The sequence below is a fragment of the Otolemur garnettii genome, unplaced genomic scaffold (assembly GCF_000181295.1).
Source record: "Otolemur garnettii isolate 467f Iridium unplaced genomic scaffold, OtoGar3 scaffold00159, whole genome shotgun sequence".
Taxonomy (NCBI): Eukaryota; Metazoa; Chordata; class Mammalia; order Primates; family Galagidae; genus Otolemur; species Otolemur garnettii.
The window spans coordinates 1,867,720-1,886,489 of NW_003852554.1; the positions used below are offsets into that span (position 1 = coordinate 1,867,720).

The 18,770-nt window shown below is 37.4% G+C and overlaps 1 protein-coding gene and 1 pseudogene across 1 annotated transcript in view; one reads left to right on the top strand and one right to left on the bottom strand.

Moving 5' to 3' along the window:
- Nucleotides 1-18,770, top strand: part of FAF1 (Fas associated factor 1) — a 435,975-nt gene that overhangs the window by 5,488 nt on the left and 411,717 nt on the right. The gene's annotated exons all lie outside the window — the stretch shown is intronic.
- LOC111728468 lies at nt 15,698-15,793 on the bottom strand (annotated as a pseudogene).

An 18,770-nucleotide genomic window follows, 5' to 3' on the forward strand; every position in this document is an offset into this window, starting at 1 on the left:
TCCAACTCCTGGGCTCAAGCGAGTCTCCTGCCTCCGCCTCCCAAGTAGCTGGGACCACAGGCGCCCACCACAACGCCCGGCCATTTTTTGGTTGCAGCCTCATTGTTGTTTTGGCGGGTCCAGGCTGGGGATTCGAACCCGCCACCCTAGGTGTATGTGGCCGGCACCCTAGTTAGTTGAGCTATAGGCGCCGAGCCATGTCTGGCTACTTTTTGTTGTTGTTGTAGTTGTCTTTGTTTTAGCAGGCGCTGGCTGGGTTCAAACCCGCTAGCCCTTATGCATATGGCTGGTGTGCCAAGCACTGAGCCGTATCACTTGTTTTTAATCTATCCATCTTCAGTATACATTTAGGTTGTTTCTACTTTTAGGCTATTGTGAATAATGCTGCTGTGAACTTGGGTATACAGATACATGTTTGAGTCTCTGCTTTTAGTTTTGAGTATATACACAGAAGTAAAATTGCTGGATCATATGGTGATTTTACTTATAGTTTTTTGAAGAACTGCTATACTGTTTACCATAGCGTCTGCATCATGAAAATTTTGTATGGTGATAATGCCAGCATTGTGTTTAATCAATTATTTTTAAAATTTTTAATTATTATGGGTGTGTAATAGGTGTGCATATCTAATTTTTTTTTTTTTTTTTTTTAGACAGTGTATTACTTTATTGCCCTCAGAGAGCTATGGCATCGTAATTCACAGCAACCTCAAACTCCTGGGCTCATGTGATCCTCTTGCCTCAGTCTCCCAAGTAGCTGGGACTACAGACACCTGCAACAACTCCCAGCTATTTATTTATTTTTTTTTAGAGATGAGGTCTTGCTCTTGCTCAGAGTGGTCTTGAACTCTTGAGCTCAGGCAATCCACCCATCTCGGCCTTGCAGAGTTCAGGGATTACAAGCATGAGCCAGGGTGCTTGTCCATAATTAATTAATTAATTAATTATTTTTTTGATGACAGAGTCTCAAGTTGTCGCCCTGGGTACAGTGCCCTGACATCATAGCTCACAGCAACCTCCAACTCTTGCACTCAAGCAAACCTCATGTCTCACTTTTTCTATTTTTAGTAGAGATGTAGTCTAGCTTTTGCTCAGGCTGGTCTCAAACTCCTGAGCTCAAGCAGTCTACTCACCTTAGCCTCCCAGAGTGCTAGGATTACAGGCATGAGCCACTGCGCCCGGCCCATATTTAATTATTTTTAAGAACTTAGTTCTAAGTAGATGAATTTAGAATTTGGACTATTCTACACAAAATTAGCTTTAAGTGTACATAGTGTTAACATAGTATGTTATGAGTAAAGGAGTGACTGAAATAGTACGCATCTACAGTTCTGGCTGTGTAAAGGACTTTTCTGGGTTTAAAAAACAGGCAGGCATTGATGAATCATGAGGTCCTCCCTACCCTCGCCCCATGTCGTTATAACAAAGGGAAGTATTCAGGTGAAAGTTCCAAATCTTGTTCTTTTTGTCATTGTAGAATTCGTTAACTTTTTTAGGTTGAAGTGTACAAAAATAATTTGATCAAACAAACTTCGAGACTCTGTTTGGTTTGTTTACAGATTTGAAATTAGTTATCTAGAAATTGCAGTTGCTATCAAACAATTTCAGTAATAGTAGTTACTTTTTACTTTATATGAATAAGAGTTTTGTGCTCCTTAACCTTTTTATTAATGTTATGCTGATTTCTTTTTCCCTTAAGGTAAAATTTTGTAACATACAATAAAAGGGGGATGTAAGTCATTTAGATTAGTCTCATAGATTATATATTTTTCTATTTATGTTTCTCTGTAGCTAATATAGAGACAGAGATCATAGCTCTGCTCAAATGAAGAAAAAAAGAACAGTTAGCACTGCTAGTAGTATTTTGTTTCAGATTTTCTTAAAAACAAAATCTTATCTGCCTTGCTAAAACAGTTGTTTTTCTGTGCCTAGTTCCAAGGGTATCATAGACTAAGTTCTTTTATTTTTTCTCTAATTTGGCTTTTTAAATTTCTTTTTAGCTCACCACTATGCAGATGAGGATTGGCATTGATTTTTTTTTTTTTTTTTTTTTTTTGAGACAGAGCCTCAAGCTGTTCCCCTGGGTAGAGTGCTATGGCATTACAGCTCACAGCAACCTCCAACTCCTGGGCTCAAGCGAGTATCCTGCCTCAGCCTCCCAAGTAGCTGGGACCACAGGCGCCCGCCACAACGCCCGGCTATTTTTTGGTTGCAGCCGTCATTGTTGTTTGGCGGGTCCGGGCTGGGGATTCGAACCCGCCACCTTAGGTGTACGTGGCTGGCGCCTTAGCCGGTTGAGCTATAGGCGCCGAGCCTGGCATTGATTTTGATGTTAGTTTCTGTTATGTTTCCTGTACCACACAATTGTGCCTTTGTTTTTCACTCTTGGTCTTTCCAGGTAGTAATATGGGGTGTCCCAAAGGTCACCCCTAAAGTTGCATAGGGAAATTGGGATATTTTACAAAAGTATTTACAAAATACTCTCTACATGTTGACTACCTCTTTGTGATACTTTGTAATGAATATTTTGTAGATAAAGGTACATTTGGCTACAATTTTCCGTTTTCCCTATGTATGGTGTTTTTAGGGGCAACCTTTGGGACACCCTGTAGTTTTGCTACCTAAATTGCTTTATCAGTTTTCTTATATAAGGCTATTACAATGAGACTTTTAAGCTTTATTTGCATTATGAACTCCTCGTTGAAGATGGACTCTTTTATGGCACTTTTGGTAATTCACTTGTGTTCTGAGACATGTGTAATATCTGCCCTTTCATAACGTTTTCTCTTCTAAATGAAATTATGACTCCCTCATCTTTCTTTTTTAGCTTGATGCAAAGAGATGTTTTCTACAAAAGATGATAACTTTGTGAGCGAAAATGGTATCAGTCCAAGCAGATAGTTTTTTTTTGTTTGTTTTATTTTTTTTGCTTTTTTAGAGGCAGAGTCTTGCTTAATTGCCCTCAGTAGAGTGCTGTGACATCACAGCTCACAGCAACCTTCTACTCCTGGGCTTAGGTGATTCTCTTGCCTCAGCCTCCCATATAACTGAGAATACAGGCGCCTGCCAGAATGCCCACAGTTTTTTTTGTTGCAGTTTGGCTGGGGCCAGGTTTGAACCCACCACCCTTGGTATATGGGGCCAGCGCTCTACCCACTGAGCCATGGGCGCTGCCCTTTTTTTTTTTTTTTTGAGATAGAGTCTCACTGTGCTACCCTCAGTAGGGTGCTATGGTGTCATAGCTCACAGCAACCTCAAACTCTTGGGCTCAAGTGATTCTCTTGCCTCAGCCTCCCAAGTAGCTGGGACTACTGGTGCCTGCTACATCACCCCCCTATTTTTTGTTGCATTTGTCGTTGTTGTTTAGCTGGTCCGGGCTGAGTTTGAACCCGCCACTCTCAGTGTATGTGGCTGGCACTGTAACCTCTGTGCTATGGGCACCAAGCCAGATATTCTTTTTGATGTTGTAGTTTAGGGAACAAAGTAAATATACATGTCACTATCATATTTCATTCCTGGGAGGTTACCTTAGGCAAAAGATTGAATATAATGGCCACATTATGTATCACCAGTCCTTTCTTTCCTTTCTTCTGGATCCTCTTTATTTATTAGAGGGACAAATTATGTTGTTTTAGTATTTGGATTATATGTTGTTGGGAAAATTAGGTTTTGGCATGTAGAATAAAGTTTAATGGTTAGTAGTTAAAGATACGGGTTTTGAGTTCTTTCCACTTGGATTTAAATTACAGCTGTAGTACTTGTCAGTCATTTTACATCTCTGTCCCAGTTTTCTCATATGAAAAATGAGTTAACATGTGTTAAACAATTAGAAAAGGTGTGTGGCATATAAAGTATCCAAGAGATTTTAGCTCTTACCTTTGACGATTTTAGGGTATGTACTTATTCTCTGTAGGAAACTTCAGCGATAATCTATTTTGAAGCTTGTCATTTTTCCTTTTGTGGGAATTAAGACCCAGAAAAAAGAAGTGACTTGCCCAAGGTCATAGATTGGTTTGAAACAAAGGTTTTATCCAGGTACATGTAAGTGTAATTTGTCAGACAGCTCAGAGTTCTTGAGGTAAACGTTTTGCCATTTAGAAATTACTCTAAATGAGGAAACTTACATGTAAAATAATAGTGCCTGGCATGTAGACATACAGAAAGAAGGAAGACAAAGCTGGCACTTTGGTCATTGCTGTTCTATAACTTAGTGCTGTACTTCTAAACTCAGAGGTGATCAGAAGACATGGTATAAATAGTGTTTCTTGGTTACTGAACATGATTAGGTTGATGCCTATGTTAGCCTGACTGGTTTTATGAACCCTGGAGAAGAGAGATTAGCAAACTGTATCTTTCAGGCCAGTTACCTGTTTTTGTAAATAAAGATTTATTGGAATACAACCATACCCATTCCTTTACCTGCTGTCTGTAGTTGCTGCTGCAGTGGCAGAGGTAAGTATTATAGTTGAGACAGACTTTATGGCGCACAAACCTAAAATATTCATTATCTGGGCCTTTAGGAATTCTACTCTTCCTACCCTCTCCATGAAAACAGTACTTTCCTTTCTACAGTTTGGTAACTTATATTTGAGTGCCTTCTACATAAACAGTATATAGTTATACCTCCATCTTTGTCATGCTTTGCACTTAGGTAGACTGCCTGGGGCTGTAGTGTTTTGTTTTCATTTTTTTTTGCTGTGGTCTTTGAGAATGTCATTTACTATTTATGGGCTTCAGTTATTCAGTCTATTGAATGGAGATTTGCCTAGAGCCATATCTACCTGTAAAGAAAAGATCGGGTTTGGAGCGGGCCAAACAGTCTAATAGGGGTGTTCAACCTTTTTTTGTTTTCTCCCGCACATTGGAAGATTAAGAGTTGTTTTGGGCCACACAGGAAATACACAAACACTAACAAAAGCTGATTAGTTAAAAAAAAAAAAAAGACTGTGCATACTTTTTGTGATATCCAACACCACAGATAAGCAAAAAAGTCTTCACAAAATCAGCATGTAGCCCAGTTTGGACACTTCTGGCGCTCTAATCACTTGTCAGCAGTGGAGTTGAGGACATTTAATTTTTTAAATTTCGGATTAATATGAAGGTACAAATGTTTAGGTTACACTATTTTCTTTTCTTTTTTTTTAAACAGAGTCTCAGTCAGTGCCCTGGGTAGAGTGCCGTGGTGTCATAGCTCACAACAACCTCAAACTCTTGAGTTCAAGCAATCCTCTTGCTTCAGCCTCCCAAGTAGTTGGAACTACAGGTGCCTATCAAATCCTGGCTAGTTTTTGTATTTTTGGTAGAGACGGGGGGGTCTCACTCTTGCTCAGGCTGGTCTTGAACTCCTGAGCTCAAGCAGTCCACTTGCCTGTGCCTCCCAAAGTGTTAGGATTACAGGTGTGAGTCATCATGCCTGGTTCGTCTGAAAGATTTCTGAGTCTATATCCTTCACCTTTCCTGATCCTTTAACCTTAATAAGTCAGTTTGGTCACTGAATGTAGCTGTCCTCAGGAAGGGTTCATCTCATCTTAATTCCTGAGTAATGATTAGGATGGAAGGAAAGTTATATAGCCCTCTTTTGAAAATTCAGGATTCTACCCTGACCATTTCTGGGCATAATGTTTCTTTTTTTCCTTTAGCAGCAATCCAAGGCCAGCATGGTTGGTGTACATTTTCTATGTGGCAGCTGGGCCAAGAGGTGGCTTAGGGAATTCAAACTTAATTTTTTAATTAAATCAGCTGTGTATGTTAATGCAATCATGGGGTACAATGTGCTGGTTTTACACACAATCAGAAATGCTTTCATCAAACTGGTCAACATAGCCTTTACGGCACTTTCTTAGTTATCGGCACTTTCTTAGTTATCGTGTTAAGACATTTATATTCTACACCTGGTAAATTTCACATGCATGCTGGTAAGATGCACTGTAGGTGTGGTCCCACCAACTACTCTCCCTCCACCCATCCTCCCCCCTCCTCAAACTTAATTCTTGTTTAGTTATTTGGATTCTCTTGTTGGGGTGATACGATTCTAGATAATCAGAGCAATGACATTCGGTTGAATGTACTGCTTGCTTAGTCTCCCTACAGTAGGTGTTGTGGGTTGGTAGGGGCCAGAATGAATTTTTGTAGATTTTATACTTGAATCTCTTGTGCCTGACATTTCTAGGTGAAAGTTCTGGTGTTGTGAGTAAAAGGTGATTGGAAAAAGGACGAACTTATAGTTGTTGGAATGGGACATACTGATTTTGTGGCAGTGGACTGAGAGCAACAATTCTTAACACATGGGGAGGGACATCTTAGACCTTGAAGGTTTAGGGGAGGGAGATACATTGATGTTTTTTGTCTTTCAGAACCACCCTTGAAGTCTTCCTCATGGAGGAAAATGCCCTGGTGCAGCTCTTCCAAACTGTTTTAAGCACATTAAATTTAGCTGACTGCTGGGTCTGTCATTCCCCATTAGATGGCTCTGATCTTGATTTGTCACTCCCCTTAACCTTACTGGGAAGCCTACTGGAAACAGCAGTTTGGCTCCGGTTCCTGTACCTTTCATGTAAAACACTTGTCAATACCTCTTGATGTCTTCCTCACTCTTAATTCCTAGCCTTTACTCACAGATTCTGTGGGGAAAGTTCAGGGCCACTTGGCTTTGGCCTGGACAAATAGAACAGCTTGGACTGACTGCCCTCATTTTGTCCTTTCAAAAACAGGGATTAGACTCAATTGTTTGAGCTTTTCGCAGCTGGGACACAGGTTAACAGGTGCCTCCTAGATTGACGTAGGAAAGAGCTAATGATTCTCAGTAATTCTTTCCAGGTGTACCATCTGTATGTATATCTTTTGTGTAAGCCAGCTTTTACCTTCCTCCTAAAAACACAGACTCTTATTCCTTTGAATATTTAAGGAAACACCAATAAATCTTATAGACTGTAGATGTCAGTTATATAACATCAGGCTCTCCTTGGTTATTGGGAAAGCTTCTTGGAGTGATAACTGATGTGTTATTTAAACATGCTCTGCGAACATTTATCTCTGAGAAAAGTCACTCGCTTAGATTAGGAGGTTCAAATTGGTTTCTGATGTTTTAGCTGAAGTAGGCAGTGATACCACCTTGGCCTTGGAAGGCATTAAGGTCAGCTTCACTATACTGCCTAGTGTTGTTATGGTTGATAAAATTGCTATGGACTTGTGTGTGTGTGTGTGTGTATGTGTATGCCAAGGCAGAGTCTGAACGGTTGCTGATATATCCTGTTTACCTTGATTAATCCGTTGGGCCAAGTGGAAAGGTCAGTACACATACTTAAGGGGAAAGCCGCCTGGCTTTCAGAGGTAGCCCCAATGGCTTATATTTCTTTATGTTATTTGGAAGAGCAACCTTGAGGAACATGATTGAAATCATTTCTGAAGATTGACAGAGGCTTGGACTAAATCCAAACAATTTATTTCATTCATCATTTAATTAAGGCTACTATCAATGAGATTCAAAGCAACAGGTTGAGGTCAATCAACCTGTTTGATTAATCATAGTGGCTGATGGAGTGTCATACTCATGAGAAAATGTGTCTGCAGTCAAGATGGTTAGGACTGAGGAGTGGATGTTGTTGGGAAACAATTCTCTATGTGTTTTTTACATTTCTGCACATCTTATGAATAGAGGCACTGATTGTTCTAGTCTGTCTTTTCAAGGATAATGTGTTGTGACCAAGCCTATATAGGATCTCCTGGTAGACCAAAGGGCAGGTTGCTTACAATCTGAAGGTAAAGATACTTCTCCCTCCAATGTAAAGGGTAGACATGTTTATTGTCCATTATAAAAGATTCATATTCCTCAAGCTCTGAATTTCTCTCCTATGATACAGTCCACTGTGTGTGCAGATGTCACCTGGCCCACTCTTTGTCACCCTGTGAGAAACAAGAACTGGTATTAAAAAAATGCTGAAATTCTGTGTAAAAATTCTGATATGCTGGGTACTGCTATCACTGTGGGTAATAAAGTACTTTGTCCTTGACCCAGGTCCAGAGTCTTGTGTCTGTCTCCAACATCCATGAAATTGGAATAGGCTAAATTGTTAGCTTGCAAGTAGGTAGGGTGAAATCTTGTCTTCTTTGCATTCTTACCATTCTGCAAAGGAAATCCTTCATTTTACTGATTGATTTTGGAAATGGTAATTGTAATAACTACTACTAACATTTACCAGACATTTTCTTTCTGCTGGGTTCTCTTACGTGTTTTATCTTCATTATCCCATCTAATTGGTATATCCCATCTATTATGTGATAACTATTGCTATTTTTGTTTAAGGATGAGAATATGGAAGGATATAAAGAGGATAAGTAATAATCTAATTAACAGGTAAGCTAATAAAAAGGCTGATATTGGAACTCAAGTTTGTTCGACTACAAAGTCAAGTCTGTGATTGGATATATCCACATTTCTCAAATTGGTATGCTTGGCAGTACTCAAGTCTGGAGAATAAATGTACATGTCCTCCTGTAGCACCACTTTACTACACTAATATAAAAAGGGATATGTGGTTTATTAAGAACAATTACGTAGCATATATAGAATTTACATGAATTTTATGTAGAAAATGAGATTTCAGAGAAATTGTAAGGATGCGTCTCTTTGGGTCATCTCTGTACTTCCTCCAATGGGAGAACATGTTTCCCTATTATTATGACTATATAGTAATAGTAGAATTAAATAAGCACTGCTCTCTACCATGCTGCCTTTTAAAAAGCAAGTCAAAACTGCTTTGACTTCCTCCTATTGTAGCTTTGTGGAACACAAAAGGAAAAGTTAATACAGTTTTTTTGGTGATTATTGAGATTACTTAGTACTTTGGCAAGAGATTATTTTGTCATTGGTATCTTTTACTTTACATTTATCAGTGTCTATAAATTATTGTTAATATAAATCTATATTCATGCCAATTAGTTTGCCTTATTTTTCTGAGAGTACTATCAATTTTGTATATTATTCTCAAGGTCCTAATAGTAGAAGCAAAAGTAATGGTGTTGTGGGAAAAGTAATAAAAGTAATAGAATTGATTTCAGCTACAGTAAGCTAGCCTCAAGTTGATACCCATAAATTTTGTTTTACACTATGTTGTATTTCAGAAGAGGAATATAATGCTTACTGATTACTTTGAAATAATATAGTAAGAAATATTCTATCTTACTGTAAGGGAACTATGACTCACACCTGTAATGTAGCACTTTGGGAGGCCAAGGTGGGAGGATTGCTTGAGGCCAGGAGTTTGAGATTAGCCTTGGTAATATGGTGAGATCCTGTCTCTACAAAAAATTAAAAATAGCCAGGCATTGTGGTGCACGTCTGTAGTTGCAGCTACTCTGGAAGCTGAGGCCTGGTTTGAGCCCAGCAGTTTGAGGTTGCAGTGTACTATGATGAGCTTTGGCCTGGGCCACAGAGTTGAGACTTTGTCTCAAAAAACAAAAAAACAAAAAAAAAACTACCAACACTCAATGGATATTTGGAGATGTCAAATAATTATAGTTTTTAGAGTGTGATACTGAATATATTGGGTTATGTCTTTTAAAAGTCCATACCTTTACAGATAAATATTGAAATATTTATGGATGAAATGATAAGATATTTAGAATTTATATCACAATGATCTATGAGGGGTTTGGACATGCAGTTAGCAGTGAATGAAAGATGTGCTATGACTTAATATTTGTTGAAGAGGGTACTGTGTTTCAATTTACTTTCAATTTATTATTATTTCTAGTGTATGCTTGAAATTTTCTATTATAAAGGGTGAAAAGTTGTTCTGCAAAAGTAAACATGATTCTGGAGAGATAGTAAGCATTAGAATAATATTTTCATGTTCTAACAGGTGATTGGCTTACAGAAATGGTGATGACACTTAGAAGGAAGTCACTGCGCAGCAGTTACAGTATTGGTACTATGATTATCACTGCTTTGTAATTATGGCATTTTACCAAAATAGTTGATAAATTTTTGTCTATATTTGCTGTCACTGGAAAATTTAAAGTAGTTTGTGAAATTTTATTTGTAAAATGCCTTAACTGTAGTACTGGAATCAAATTTTCCTAAAAGCAATCAAATTTTCTAAATGAGATGAAAGTTGGAAAGTTGTAAGAAATTAACTTAAGGTACTAAATATGAATAACTGAAGACAAGTATTATTTGGCAAAGAGGTGCTAACAGATTTTTCTTTTTGTAACCAATCAAAATCAGAAGCCTAAAAATGTACAAAAGATGTATTAAGCAAACAGAGAAGGCTAATTAGATGACATATGATTTTCTGTGTGTATTGGCACAATATGTTTTTGCAATGACTTTTTATCTTTTATTCTTCCTTTTTTGTCCTAATAGAATAGCATGTGATAATAATGTTTATAGCTCAGTTTGTTTTAAGGATGGAGAAATACTGCATAAGTTATTAGTCTATTCACCTACCCATGTGTGAAGAGTATGTAAAGTTAAAATGTGAATTATACCAAAATGAAGTAGTTTTAAAATTAAGATTAAAGATTTTATTAGATAGTAAATCTTACCCATAATCCAGGAGTAACTTAATTTGTGAAGATAACAATAGTACTATGCCAAGAAACAACCACTTCCTTTTTTGGTATGTCTGTTAGAAGGATTGTTTTTTTCTAATTAAATCTGTGCAGTTTTGTATATGTTCATATATGTTTATAGCAGAGTCTTGTTTCTAGGGATTGGATGCTGAAGGTAGTCTTTGAGTTAATATGGATACAGTTATCCTTTGATGAAAGGGCACTAGTGACAAGAGTGCCTAGCTCATTTCCATTTGGTTTCCTACTGAGTTTTTAAGAGACCTTCATGAAGATAGCAGCAGATAAGAGCTCCCTGCAGACCAGGGGATGTGTGCTTTGTAGTTGTTATTTGTTCTCCTTAGGGAAAGTATGAAAGTGTAGAGTAGCGGTTCTCAACCTGTGGGTTGTGACCCCTTTGGAAGTCCGTTGCCTAATATCAGATATTTACATTATGATTCATAACAGTAGCAACAATTACAGTTATAAAGTAGCAACAAAAATAATTTTATGGTTGGGGGTCACTACAACATGAGGAACTGTATTAAAGGGTTACGGCATTAGGAGGGTTGAGAACCACTGGTGTAGAGCCTTAACTCTTAGTTGCTTTCTACCATTGCTATAGTAATCACAGATAGGATGTTCTAAGCTTGCCCAATGAAGCATTTACTCAGAAATATTCATGGTTGGCAGTGTGGTCAAATAAGAGAGATAGGTGTATATCATGAAATTTTTGTGTTATGGTAGTCCTTAAGAAAAGAACTTAAAGAATTTAATTCTTACTGCTTTAAATCATGTACAGAGGGTAAACCAGATATTCATTTGTTCAACAGATACTTGAATAACCTCACATTTGTTGTGATGTGGGAAGTGAGGAATACACAGAAATATATATTACCTGATACTGTCTTTGTTCATGTTTTCTCTCACTTGACAAAAATTTGTTGAGTATTTGCTCTATGATAGACATTATACCAGGTACAGGTGTCTAGGATTAGGAAGGCGAGGAAGAGATAAAAAAATTAAGATTGAATCAGTGTTCTTAAGATCTTCATAACAAATAATTACAGTACAGAATAATAATAGAGGAACAGAATTTGGTTTAAGTGGTTAAGATGGATACACTTATATGTCATTTTAAACCAATCCTCTGTGTATTACAAATGACAATAGGGTGATACAATTAACTGTCAGATGACTAGTAAAACCATGCAAATCTTGTGTTACAAACTATTGGGGCTAAAATCCCCTTTATACTTTTCCTCACATTCAACTTTACTTGAACATTTTTTGGAGATCACTACTTTGTAGGGCAGCTAATAAAGATTTACCTCTTGTAACTTAGTGATTTATTCTAGAGCTTTAGTCCCTCCCCCAAGGAAGGCAACTGTGTTGCCTTTAACTCATTATCTGAGCCCCAGTTTCCCATTCTTTCTACTCTTTTTAGCACCTAGTTGCTTTCTTCTGGATGTGCTTATTAATGGTGAGCCTCAAAGGAGGTGCTCAGGAGTGAATACAAAATTCCAAAAGAGATTTGGAATAAAGTAGAATGGCCTTTCCCTTAGTTTTCACATTGTATTACTACTAACGCAGTACCTTACAATTTCCAAGTAGTTAGTGGGTGATTAAGTAAGTTAGACATACCTTCTCTCATCTTAAACTTAATCATTTGAATTTCTCCAGTTCATTGAAGAGCCTCCTATTTTTATTTGTTAGCTTGCGTCTTTCTACTTGCTCTTTTTTTTGAGACTGACCCTCAAGCTGTTCCCTGGGTAGAGTGCTGTGGCATCACAGCTCACAGCAACCTCCAACTCTTGAGCTCAAGCGAGTCTCCTGCCTCCACCTCCTAAGCAGCTAGGACCACAGGCGCCTGCCACAACGCCTGGCTGTTTTTTGGTTGCAGCTGTCACTGTTGTTTGGTGGGCCTGGACTGGATTCGAACTCGCCAACTTCGGTGTATGTGGCTGGCACCTTAGCTACTTGAGCCATAGGTGCGGAGCCTACTTGCTTTTTCTTAAATTGTGTCTCTAGGAATTTGCTTCCTTGTTTTTTCCCTACATTTCCTTTGGTTTCTGCATCTCTCCTTCCACTACTCTCTTTTCAAGCTTGTTCTCGTTAAAAAAACTTGCAAAGCTTCTCCCTATTTAAAATGTCCTTCACTGATCCCATAGTCTATTCTAGTTTATTCTGTACACATTTCTGTCTTCTTCCCCTAATATTTCTCTTACCTGTTAATATACCTTAAAGGTCTGTTTCCTTTCTACCCTGTCTGATCACATGTGGTTTCTAGATTTCCCTGGTTTTAACTATCCATTGTATATATGCTATTAACTTCCAAAGAAGCAGCTTCATTAATTGTCCTCTCTTTTAAACTCCATATCAATTGCTTGTATGGGATGAAGGTCAAGTTCATTGGCAGACTGACAAAGCTGTGATTTGGCCTTATGTAGCCTATACTTTGCATTGTATTAATACTTTGATGCTTGTGATTTTCTTGAACTAATGTCATTTCATGGTTCTTTGCTTTTGTCAGTTCTCCCGTTGCCTGCCTCTCTCTGTGGTTTTCTGCTTAGATATTGTCTTCTGTGATGCCTTCCCTGACAGCTACTCCTTTCTCTGTACTTCTCATTCTTATATATACATCTGTCACTGTACCTATCACGTTACTTTGTAAATATTTATCTTTCTTACTAATTTGTGAGTTCTTTATATCCAGGAACTAGATCTTATTCATTTTGATATTTCTGGTGCCCAGTGTATTTCCTGGCATATATTCAATGTGTTCTCATTGAATATTACATTGAACTCAAGTAATTAATTTTGAGGTTGTTGAAATAAAAAAGGAAAAGATTTGGTTTTTTTTCTGGATCCTGATTTTGTCATCAGAATGTAGCTATTTTAGCTTTCTGTCATTTGCATATGTAAATGAACATTAGTCTCTCCACACTCTCTGAGTACCATGCGATTTAGGACTATGTCATATTCATCTCTCTATTACTAGTACCTAACACATTGCTTAGCACATGTCAGGCTTTCAGTGCTTATTGAACGAAGCACAAATTAAATTGAAATTAGATGAAGGCGTTTGTGTTGCAAATATACCATATGACCAGTAGAGTAGCATTCATGTTCATTTCTGTATGTTATCTTTAAGAACAAATCAGAAATTCAGTCCATTGCTTTGCTGAATCCAGATTTAGAAAATATGTCATATTCCCGATGTACTAGTTATATGTCAAAAATACTTCAGCATGAATTATTCATAATGAATTTGTGAGGACTTCTAATGATAACACTTCCTCTTATAGAAAGGATTTATTGCCCAGCATCTCTATGAATTTGTTCTAAAATTTTGGCATGAATTGATGACAAAGTACAAAGTTTGTAATTTTAATTTCCCTGTTCTTTCTCCTTTTGAAATTCTCTTAGCATTTCTCCTATTAAATTCCTGAGAGATTTCTTATTGGTTATTTGGATCTTATTATTATCATTTTTGTTTTTTCACCTTAGTTCATCCTTTCAATCAATGTGGATCTTATTGTCGAGATTGTTTAGTACTTTTGTAGTAAGTTGGTGTAAGACACACATTTATAGATTATAGAAGCTGAGTGAATGCTAATTATGTTTGATACAAAGGAAATCTCATGTAGATACATCATAGACTGCTGAAAACCAAAGATCTCAAAAACATTAAGGGAGGGGGGAAAAGCTTTCCATTAAGGAAACATTGACAAGAATGATAGCTAACGTCTCATCAGAAACAGTAGAATCCAGAGAATAGTGGGATATCCTTAAAGTATTGAAGGAAAAAAATTACCAAACTAGAGTTTTATATTTAGCAAAGTTATCCTTCAAAAGTGAAAGTGAGGAAATTTGTTGGTAATAGACCTGCCTATCATAAGAAAGTCTAAGGGTAGTTCTTTAGGTTGTAGAGGAAAGATATCAGAGGAAACTTGGATCCATGGAAGAAATGAAGACCTCTGAAAATGGCAAATATCTAAGTATAAAAAATTGGCTTGGCACCTGTAGCTCAGTGGCTAGGGTACTAGCCACATACACGGGAGATGGCAGGTTCAAATCCAGACTGGGCCTGCCAAACAACAATGACAGCTACAACCAAAAAATAGCTGGGTGTTATGGCGAGCGCCTGTAGTCCTAGCTACTTGGGGAGGCTTGAGGCAAGAGAGTCTCTTAAATCCAAGAGTTTGAGTTTGCTGTCAGCTCTGACACCACAGCACTCTACTGAGGGTAACATAGTGAGACTCTGTCTCAAAAAAAAATATTATGAAGAAGTAAAGTTATATATGATAATAATAGCAGAAAGGAAAGAAATAAATGGCCTTTTTTGGTACAGTGTTATGCAGGACATGGTAATATAAACTCAAGGTATACTGTAAGTTCTGGATGCTTATTATAATTCCTAGAACAACCATTAATAAATAGAAAAGGTATAGTTAAAAAGCCAATAGAGGAGATATTATGGATTACTATGTATGTTCAATGCTAAAGAATGCAGATAAGGAAGAAAAACTAAAAAAAAATAATTGGGATAGATTGAAAACAAAACAGAGAAACCCAAGATATGGTAAATTTAAACTCAGCCATACTGATAAATACATTAAATGTAACTAGGCTAAACAATAATCAAAATGTAGAGACTATCAGGTTGAATGAAAACATAAACATACTGTTTAAAAGAGAAGTATCCGAAAAAGACCCAGTTAGATTGGAAATAAAAGAATGGAAAAATGTATATCATGTAGACACTACTCATAACAAACCTGGTGTGATTATCAGACCAAGTAGACTTTGAGATAAGGAATATTACCAGAAATAGAGAAGTTTTGACCAACTATTCTTTTGCTTTCTAAACGTGGATAAGTCATGTGGCCTTTAGTCTTCTCTATACAGTGCAGTTAATATTTGAGCTATTTCTTATGTTAGGCATTTTACCTGCATTATTATTAATCCTTGCAAATAGGATTGCAAGACGATTGTTATTCCCAGTGGAAGAGTAAGAAATACTGAGGCTAATAACTTAATAATACTGAGGTTAATAACTCCCCATAAGTCACAGAGCTAGTTAAGTGGCAGTGTGGATTTTAAGGGAGTTGGGCTTTGATTCAGACTTGATTTTTATTTTTTCTCATGTCAGATGGTTAATGTGGTAACAAGTTTGAGGGGGGTACATCTCAGTGCATGCATGTGGTCACCCAGTCATCATGCTTATGAACTACAAAAGGATCCAGACTTGATTTTTTTTACTACACATTGTTTCCAGCCAAATACTTTCCTGAGTAGTGGAGTACTCCAAGCTTTGCTTCCATATAAACACACCTGGTTCATTATGGTCACCTACCTCATTCATTATGCTCTTTTGGAATCTTATTCTTTAAATCAAAAAAATAGTTATATTAAAATATCATTAATAGACTGTGATTGGGGATTTTCAGTGTTGGCACTATGATTTTACTATTTTTATTTTTTTATTGTTTTTTATTGAGACAGAGTCTCACTTTGTTACCCTTGGTAGAGTGCTGTGGCATCATAGCTCACAGTAACTTCCAACTCTTGGGCTTAAGTGATTCTCTTGCCTCAGCCCCCTAGTAGCTGGGACTACAGGCGCCTGCCACAACACCTAGCTATTTTGTTGGTTTGTTTGCTTAGCAGGCTTGGGCCAGTTAGAACCCACCAGCCCTGGAGCATGTGGCTGGCACCCTAATTATTGAGCCAGGGGTACCCTGATTTTACTGTTTATCAGAGCATTTCAAAGCTATTTCTCTTGGTTTTGCAAGACTTCCCTGGATTCCCCTAGGTAAATGTTAATTTGCTAACATTTTGGTTAAACTAATTAAAAGACTAAAGGCGTAGATCATTGGAGTCCACTTAGAAAAGAGAAGATATTCACATCTTAGAGCTTATGCCTGGCTTTGAAGGTATAAATTGCTTAATAGATGTCATTTGCCTTTTGGACTATAAATTGCTCTTAATTTGTTTAGTTATTACATCATATTTGTAGTTTTTGATCAGATTGAATAATTATAGATTATAGTTAAAATACTTGTGCTTCAGCTAGTATTAAGGGGTAGATGTCATTCTGTAGCTATTAACTGTGAGTTTAGCTTGAGTTAAGGGATTTGGGGGGACCATTTAACTTAATTACTGCTAGTTTTGAAATGTCTTTGTAAGAGTAGGGTTGACACAGATGCAGCAATATGTAAGACTAGGAGATGGGGTCACACTTAACCTGTGTTCCTGTGGAAACTATTTGAATATTTGTTTTATATGGATTTTTATTCACTTTTCAGACATGCTATGAAAGAGCACCCCTCCACTGCTGAGCAAGCATTTGTAGCTTGTACAGTGGCAGAATGGGCCAAAAGCTTAGTGTTGTCACCTGTTTTAAGAATAAAGTATCTTGAAATTAAAAAAAAAAAAAAACTAAGTATGGTTGGTTTATGTTCACATAAAGAATCTTTTCTGTGTACTTTGTTACCTAAAGGATTATGAAAGCTCTTACGGCAAGAGCTGTGTCTTTTACTCACTGTATTTTCAGACATTAGCACATGGTAAACACTCAGTAAATATTTTTTGGCAGTTTTACTGTTTTTTCCAGTTGTCTCCTAGAAGTCGTGTGTGGAAAGTAATATGTAATACAATTCCCAAGATGTGTTAAATGTTTGCTCCCTCTTGTGGATGGAAAGGAGAATGAAAGCCCTTATAATGAATCCATTCTCTAATTTTTATCAAAAGATATGCTGTAAACTGTGTAAAATTTACCCAAATTTATCTCTTTTCAAGGGATGTAAACACAATTTCATCAAATGAATAAATGTTTTAGCTCACATACATTCATAAAACATTCCCAATTCATGTTCAAGTATCATTTTTAAACATTCAGAATAAAATTTGTGTACTAGTACTCAATTCAGAACCTAAAAAGCACTATTTTGAGCCTACTCCTGCTTTCCTACGTGTAAATTGTATGAATCATGGAAGAACTTCTATGATGTTAATCATTTGTTAATTTTGATTTAAGAAAAAGACTATAAGGCGCCAGCCCCATGTACAGGAGGTAAAGGGTTCAAACCAGGCCCTGGTCAAAAACTGTAAAAATAAATAAATAAAAATTTCTGATGGCTCAGATGGCAAATGCCTCTCTTTCCCCATTTAAAAAAAAAAAAAAAGACTATCATTTTGTTAGCCTTCACAGTTTATAAAGTCAGAACACCTGACCAGTTTTCTTTTCTTTTTTTTTGACATCCTTTTAGTCTAAATAATTAATGCCACTGGAAGTATAGCAACTGGCCTTTGGGAATGCTTTGATATATAGAATAAACCTTTTAAGCAAATATATAGATTCTTTTTTTTTTTAAATTTGAGTCTCACTACTCACTATGTTGCCCTTGGTAGAGTGCTATGGTGTCACAGCTCACCGCAACCTCCGGCTCTTGGGCTTAAGCGATTCTCTTACCTCATCCTCCCAGTAGCTGGGACTACAGGTGCCTGCCACAATGTCTGGCTATTTTTTGTTGCAGTTGTCATTGTTGTTCTAGCTGGCCCAGGCTGGATTCGAACCCACTAGTCTTGGTATATATGGCTGGTTCCATAACCACTGTGCTACAGACCCTGAGCTCAAACGTATGGGTTCTTAATCTTTTTCTTTTTTTTTTTGAGACAGAGCCTTGTTTGTTGTCTATACTACAGTGTAATAGCATTATCATAACTCACTGTAACCTCAAACTTCTGGGCTTAAGCAATCTTTGGGCCTCAGCCTCCTGAGTAGGTGGTACTATAGGCATGTGCCACCACACGCTGCTAATTTTTAAATTTTTTTGTAGAGACAGGGTCTCCTTATGTTGCTAAGGCTAGTCTTGAACTCCTGGCCTCAAGCAATCCTGCTGTCTCGGTCTCCCAAAGTGCTAAGATTATAGGCAGGAGCCTCCACATCTGGCTTTGAAGATGTAACATTCAAGTAGTAAGGAACACAAATCCTAAGAGTATAGTTTGATAAACTTGTATATAATGAGCAAATCCATATAACAACACTCACATTAAGAAAATAACATACAGGCTCAGCGCCTGTGGCTCAAGTGGCTAAGGTGCCAGCCACATACACCTAAGGTGGCGGGTTCGAATCCAGCCCGGACCCACCAAACAACAATGACGGCTGCAACCAAAACGTAGCCAGGCATTGTGGCGGGCGTCTGTGGTCCCAGCTA